Source organism: Vicia villosa, linkage group LG7, assembly GCF_029867415.1.
Source record: "Vicia villosa cultivar HV-30 ecotype Madison, WI linkage group LG7, Vvil1.0, whole genome shotgun sequence".
NCBI classification, from domain to species: domain Eukaryota; kingdom Viridiplantae; phylum Streptophyta; class Magnoliopsida; order Fabales; family Fabaceae; genus Vicia; species Vicia villosa.
In genome coordinates this window covers 137516995-137525405 of record NC_081186.1, presented here as the reverse complement: position 1 = coordinate 137525405, position 8411 = coordinate 137516995, and positions in this window count along the sequence as shown.

The following is an 8411-nucleotide window of genomic DNA, read 5'->3' as shown; positions in this document are numbered from 1 at the left end:
AGTAAAATATAAATATAAAAAAACGAATATTAGTGGAAAAGTCAAAGGAATCAGAAACTGGGCCCACGTGCTTTGGAAGGACCAATCGTGCGTGGAGAGAGAAGACCATCGCACAGACCCTCCAATCAGAATACACAAACTGGACACGCTGGTGTTGACCGGACCCTTCCCTATCCAGACCACCGCCAGCGGCGGTTCATTCATATTCTCCGGCGAAGGAGATTTGCAAAACCTGCAATAATTAACCAAAACGAACAAACAAATAGCCCAGATCCACGTTTTAAGGTGCTGCGAATCCGATGGATATGTTAGTTTCTCTTGAAACAGCCTGCAATTATGGTTTCGAAGAGGTGAGAGCTTCGTCCCTAACAATGGCACCTCTTCATATGTTTGAATGGAGTGATTGAGCGTGCATGAAGCTTCTAGACCGGTATGGTTGTATCCCTGGAGATCTCAGGATGACACTAGAGCACTTTGAACTGATTGCTACTCGTTGAGAAGAGGATTCGACCATACCCTCACTCCATAAAATTTTCTTCCTTGTAGAGCCCTATTCCCCTTGACTTCCAATCCTATTTTTTCGTCCCCTTTTGCCTCTGATAAGCTTGTGTATATATATAAGAAAGATTAGGGCAACATATATGAGTCAAATCCAAGTGATTGGAATAAGGGAGATTTGATTTTCCAATCATGTGAATCTTTCTATTTTTGGACCTAAACTTGCTCAATCAAGCCTCCACGAATTTCCAGTGATTTATCATGATTTGGAGACTCAATATTTGATACAAAAATAACCTCATTCACCCCTTTAATATTTCCCATGATTATGTTAGATTTAATTTGAATTTATAATGAATAAAATCCAAAATAAATGGAATAAAAATAGTAAAAATAAGGGAATGAAAACATGGGCCTTTTCCAAACTCAAAGTCACGTGGGAAGTGCAACATCATAGGCCCATTACTCAAAAATATGATATTCACCAATTAGGGCTTCATGTAAATTCTCAAAAATCGACCAACTTGTGCAAGCCATAACTCGTTCAATATTTATCATATAGAAGTGTTCTAGGACTTTTTGGAAAGCCAAAGATGTCCTCTAAAATCCACTTTGGAACATATTTTCCATTTGGAGATTTTATCTTGATGATATTTCTCCTGACAAAAGATAGCTTTTTGCGATCTTCTAGAAGGACCTGTAATGTTTTTGCTCATATCCTCCAAATGAAGCATTTTTGGACTTGGGTTTAGAGAGACAAAGTTGTATAGAATTCAATTTCCTTCAAAATGAGCTTTGGATGGGAAATTTCTGATGTTCCATGTGGAAGTTATGGCTGGTCAAAGTTCTGTTGACTTTCTCCTATGAAACCCTAATTTAGAAACTTTTGAATTTGTTGATTTCTGATCTTTTCTTGATGAGCTTAAATATGCCATCCAGCTTGATACTTGATCGAGATGGGCTTAAAGATGTCATCCAGCTTGATAGACTTGAGGGTCAGAATACGTCGTACGTTAGATTGTATCTGAAGGATAGACTTAGGATGAGCCGTACGTTAGACCGAATCCACTGTATTTGATAAGTGTCAAAATAAGCCGTACGTTAGGCTATACTTTTTAGGAAGAGTTATACGCTAGACTGGGTCCAGTTTGTATTGTTAAATGTCTGGAAAAGCCGTTCGTTAGGCTGAAGGACGGGTCGTGCGTTAGACCAGATCCACTTGCATCGGTAGATGTCTGGAAAGCCGTGCGTTAGGCTGAAGGATGGGTCGTGCATTAGACCGGATCCAATTGCATCGGTAGATGTCTGGAAAGCCGTGCGTTAGGCCGAAGGATGGGTCGTGCGTTAGACCGGATCCAATTGCATCGGTAGATGTCTAGAAAGCCGTGCGTTAGGCTGAAGGATGGGTCGTACGTTAGACCGGATCCAATATGTTGATAGTTGTCAGAATACACCGTATGTCAGGTCGTATCATAGGATGAGTCGTACGTTAGACTGGATCCTTTGTATTGAGAAGTACCAGAGTGGGCCGTATGTTAGGCTACATCGGGGCTTAGTATGTTGAGAAGTGTCTGTTGGAGATGTTAGTCGTGTCAGCACCGTTCGTAGTATCTGAATTAGACTTTGGAAAAGTTGATCGTGTCTACACCATTCGTGATGATAGAATTAGATCTTTGAAGGTTGATCGTTTCAGCACCGTTCGTAGTAACTAAATTAGATCTTTGAAAGTTTGTCGTGTCAGCACCGTTCGTAGTAACTGAATTAGATCTTGGAAAGATGATCGTGTCTACACCGTTCGTGGTGTATAGGTTGATCGTGTCAGCACCATTCGTAGTAACTGAATTAGATATTGGAAAGATGATCGTGTCTACACCGTTCGTGATGGTAGAATTAGATCTCTTGTCGTGTCAGCACCGTTCATAGTAACTGAATTAGACTTTGGAAAAGTTGATCGTGTCCACACCGTTCGTGATGATGGAATTAGATCTCTTGTCGGGTCAGTGACCGGTAAAATAGCAAGTGTACTATTTGTTTACCGATGTAGTAATACGAGAGTAAATTCCCAAGTATCGAACTCGCGGACTGCGTAGGGATTATATGTTTCAGAACAGTGCAATTGAATAAAAAGTCATCGGGGTATTTGGTTTTTATGTTTAATTTAAATAACAACTTATGCAAAGCGTAAAAGTTAAAATAGTTTGATTCAATGAAAATATGGGGACACAAGTCAGGACTGATGTATGAATCGCTCTGCAATGAAATAATCACCACTTAACAGATTAACTTTAGAAATTCTCAATACCGACACCAGACATTGATTTTCCCTAATTCCTTAGTGAAAACTTCTTGAGATTAAAACCCCTCTTTCAATTCCTTAACAAGATAGTTTTACCTCAAGATTCTAAAAAGAACATAGCCCGGATAATTAGGTCGCTACACATTAATCCTTATTCCTAAGTGATTCATAGTTATAACGTTATGATTAAAAAAGCGTTGAGGTAGTTTTCCAACAAAACCTTAACCGTATATCATCACATATATTTTCCAATATAAAGAAGCAATAAGCACTTTTAATCATAAACTGAATTTCATAAAGATAATCCGCAAATTAACGGTAAATTAGAGTCATTACATCACATGATTCAGGGACATCAATCCTAACAAGTTTAGAGTTTAGTTACTCATGGCAATTATCAAGATAACAATTATTAAAGATGAAAGCATTACAATTGGTTGAGTCGGGGTTGATCTTCAATCGCGGATGCTCTTGAAGATTTCTTCGCTCCAAGCCCTAGTGCTCTCAATCTCTATTTTCACGTTCTCCGACCGTCAAAAAGTGATTTTCTTCTTTCCAAACAGTCACTAAATACCTCACAGCAAATATTCTCATACGAAAGGTCTATAATACCCTCACTTAAGTGGCAACTTTCATGATTTAAAAATCAGAATTTTTTCTGCGCACATGTCTGACACGGCCGTGTCATGGGACACGGGTGGCCGTGTCAGACCCCTGTCTTCTTGAATCCAAGCTTTCAAAATCAATCTCCTTCAGCATGCCTGACACGGCCGTGTCATGGGACACGGGTGGCCGTGTCAGATCCCTGACTTAGTGCTTCCAAGATTTTGCAATGTTTTCCTTTAGCAAGTGTGACACGGCCGTGTCACACGACACGGGTGACCGTGTCACATCTCTGACTTGCCAAAAACCACCTTTCCTTGACTCAAATCATGCCCTGTTCCTGCAACACTTAAACACTACCAGTACAAGATCAAAAGCAAGGGAAAAACCAACAAAAACTAGCAAAGATAACACATCAAACTCAAATATGAAACTAAACTAAACTAACAAGAACAAGACTGAAATGACTTAAATTACCACCGGATGAAGTGTTTTTCCATTGATCAGAACACAGAAACAAGGTGAAATTGGTGGCCGATCACAACCCCAAATTTAGCTCATTACTTGTCCTCAAGTGATGGACGAGAAAACAAGCGGGCACCTATGAATCTTTCTTATTCTCCACAACACAACGGATGCTTCCACAATTGATAATTACTTCGTGTCAAAGTGTTCGATCCCCCTCCCCGAACTTTTCCGTTGTACTTCAATGCTGACACATTCTTTTACCTGCAAGCTCAATCACACTCTCACAACTTCTCTCAGGGTTAAGTGTTTCACTCGCTCATCAAGGCATACATATCAACTCTTTGTTTTGTAAACATTCTCACATAATTCCACAATATCAACAACACACACTTTTAGAGGACTTATGGGTTGTAACGGGGCTTGGGGTAGGTAGGATAAACAAAGAAAGTAGGTACTGTGGTTTACGGTTCGGTATTAACTAATTAGTCCGATATCTTTTTGCACATTACATCATGTTTGGGGTGTTTAGCGCTTTTTTCGCTTTCCGGACTCTTAACTTCTTTACATGATGGCAAGTGTGTATCGAAATCATTTTTTTCTCTTTTTTTTTCACAACACATCTCTTTTCATGTGTTCTTTTTCTTTTCTTTTTCACACTTGCCTCATTCTTTTGTCACCGGACTTGGTTACCCCAAACTTAACTTTTTCTATCGGACTCGGACTTATAGTTAACACCAAAAATAAAGGAAACAAAAGGGATTGTGAATACGAAAAAGAAAACATGGATGATGGTTTAAGATGGTTACAAAGGATGATAAACAACAAGGTTGGGTGCGAAAGGCTCAGGGTTAAAGAAAAAAAAATAAATGCCTCAGTGTGTGTGATCGATGTGTGTACTATATGAAGAACAAATGCAAAATTAGAGCGATGATGTCATACCCGATGCTCTCTCATGATGAATTGAAGTGTTTGGCTTTATATATCCTCACAGGTTTGGCATTGCATACAGGTTCAAAAATGGTCTCCATCTTGTACAGCTTCTTGTCCGGCTCAGGTTGTTCTAGACTCCTTCACTCGGCACCATCAAGTTGTGTCTCGCATTTTTTTTCCAGTTGTGCCAACTTCCATAGGTGCCCTGAAAGCTAAATTAAGGTGCGTCTTCCTCCTTTATCACCTATATTCTCACAATTCTTTTCTTTGGACTTACACTCATCCTGGTTAACAAAAACTCAAAACACACAAAAACAAGAAAATAGACTGGAAATAACAAAAACAGAAATAAAATGAAAGAGAACTTTCCCCCCACACTTGGATATGACATTGTCCTCAATGGATACACAAGCATGAGGGAAAACTCACAGAGCTCACTGAGGCGGCGGTGGAGGATATGGAAATTGCAACATCATGCGTTGCATCATTTCCTGAATGTTATAAATGGCAGCCCCTTGTCGGGTCTGCTCCTCTCCTTGGCGAGTTTGCTCTAAGCCTTGCCTTAATAACTCCTCGCCCTGTCGGGTTTGTTCCGCCCTCAGGTATTCTATTTCAGAATGCATCCATTCCCAATTGTCCTGTGGCATTTGAGATGTTCCCTCATTAAATCCGCTAGGGGGTGGACCTGTTTGTTCAGGTTCCTCATGGTACTGCTGATCATCCTCTTCATCACCTGCATCCAAAAATTCCAATTCCATGTCACCTTCCCCCATAGGGGTGGTGCTAGTATACAACCAGTTAGTTCGATCATAAACAGATACACGGCTAGGATTTGGCAATTCTAAAATGTGGGCCCCATGAATCACTAAAGAGTAAGTCTGGGGCTGCACAGAGATCATACCTTGCTTAATTAAAGCCGCCATATCAATTTTTAAAGTACGTGGATTTACCTCTGGAAGGTTCCGCAGCTCAGCACCATAACCCAAACCGTCCGCTAAAGCGGTAATAATGCCACCAACAGAAATATCACCTGTTTTAGCCCTACTCACCTTCTTCAAATGATCTGCTATGAAGGCGGCCGCATTTGGCGGAGTTTGTTCAACCATACAGTATAAGAAATATAACTCCCGAATGGAAGCTACACCCGGGCTATCTCCTCTACCAAAGAGCGTGTATGCCAGAGCCTTCTGGGCATAGCGGAAGCACGGGTTTTGGATGCTCGTTGCTTTTGCCCCTTTAGGACAATACGACTCTTTACCTGTTATAGCTATCCAGAATGTTTCGGGGTTAAAAGAGTTCGGTGCTCGCCCCGCACCTGAACTTGGTATTCTTAATGCCTGCCCAAAATCATCCAAGCTCAACTCGTGATCAATGTCAAACATACGAAATGTGAGCGTCCCGTAATGCTCGGGCTCTAACCTGTTCGTTCTCAATTTCATCTCAAATTTAAGAGTGCTCAGAAATTCATATGTTAGTCGTTCAAACGTAGGAGCCTCAAACTGAATCAATCTTAATAAACCTAAAGCATGGAACATACGATGAATCTCAGTTCTTATGCCTAAACTTTCAGTAGTTACGTCGCAAACATACCTTGTCGGCAAAATCTTCCTACGAAGAAGAGCATTATACTTCTCTCTTTGAGTGTCCAACTGGAAAGTGATTCCATGGTTGTTCCCCTCTCTTCGCGCTCTTTGTGCGGGTCTTGATGTCCCAGCAGTATCCCTTCTTGGTACAGCTTTCCTTGGAGGCATCCTTGCAACCTACAAAAGAAAATTCAAAAACGAAAACCTACGGTGAAAGCAAAAATAAATTAGATAATAATGATTGGGATGAGAAGAGGGTGAATTTTCGTGAAGACGGATTGCAAAAAGATGAAGATTTGAGGGAGAACTTGGAGGTTTTGTATGTGGGTTTTAATGGAGGCTAGGGTTGGAGATGAAGAAGGTGAAAGAAAAGTGAATGAGAGAGATGAAGAATAGTGGAGAAAGTGGAATAAATCTGATGTGGAATTGGGTGGTTTAAGAGAAAATAATTTTAAAACAAGAGGGCCCCACCAAGTGAAAACGAAAAACTTAAAAAAAATTTGCGTTTTGGTCTGACACGGCCGTGTCACATGACACGGGTGCCCGTGTCAGAACTCTGGACCTTCCAAACTTTTTTTTTTTCAAAATTTTTCTCCAGGCTTTGTGACACGGCCGTGTCACATGACACGGGTGCCCGTGTCACAACTCTGTTTTCTTCCCATCCCCTTTTTCATTTTCCTTTACCCAGGCTTTGTGACACGGCCGTGTCACAGGACACGGGTGCCCGTGTCACAGCTCTGGTTTCTTCCAATCTTGTTTTTCTCCATCCTTCTTTCGCCACATGAAACACATTGGTTGTACCTATGTAATTAAAGAAAGAAACACACAGAAATCAATTAAAAATAAATCCCGTGGGTTGCCTCCCACGAAGCGCTTCGTTTAACGTCGCATGGCTCGACGGCTATTCATTTCATCCTTCGAAACGAACAACTTCAATCCTTCCGCCTGGTTGACCTTGGTAATATGGTTTGAGCCGGTGCCCATTCACTTTGAAAATATCCCCATTTGCTTCATTTTTTATCTCTATAGCTCCATGAGGAAAAACTTTGTGAACCATAAACGGCCCCGACCACTTTGATTTCAACTTTCCTGGGAAAAGTCTGAGCCTTGAATTGTATAAGAGAACCAGTTGTCCTTCCCAGAACTCCTTATGCTGGATCTTCCCATCATGCCACCTTTTCGTTTTCTCTTTGTAGATCTTAGCATTCTCATAAGCTTGGTTGCGGAATTCTTCTAACTCATGAAGTTGAAGAAGCCTAGAACTTGCAGCTTTAGATAGATCCATATTGAGAAACTTTGATGCCCAGAAAGCCTTATGTTCTAACTCCAAAGGCAAATGACATGCTTTCCCATACACAAGTTGATATGGTGACATACCAATTGGTGTTTTGAAAGCGGTCCTGTATGCCCATAGTGCATCATCCAGCTTTATTGCCCAATCCTTCCGAGAGGAATTCACCGTCTTTTCAAGAATTTGTTTTAGTTGTCGATTCGAAACTTCAACCTGCCCACTAGTTTGAGGATGATACGCTGTGGCTATCTTGTGTTTCACATTGTATTTCTGGAGTAGTCGTTCCATAAGATGATTCAGGAAATGCGTTCCTTCATCACTTATTAGAGCTCTCGGTACTCCAAATCTAGCAAAAATGTTTTCTTTCAAGAACTTCACCACCACCTTAGCATCATTTGAAGGTAGAGCAACCGCTTCTACCCATTTGGATACATAATCCACCGCTACTAGAATATAATTCTTTCCAAATGAAGGTGGAAATGGTCCCATGAAGTCTATGCCCCAAACATCGAACAACTCTACTTCCAACATCGAGTTCTGAGGCATCTGGTTTCTTTTGGATATGTTTCCTGTCCTTTGGCACTTATCACAATGCCTCACAAACTCTTGAGCATTCTTAAACATAGTGGGCCAATATAGACCTGATTGTAGAATCTTCGCCGCTGTTCGATCACCACTGAAATGTCCCCCATAATCAGAAGAATGACATGCCTTCAACACTTCTTCCTGCTCAATTTCAGGT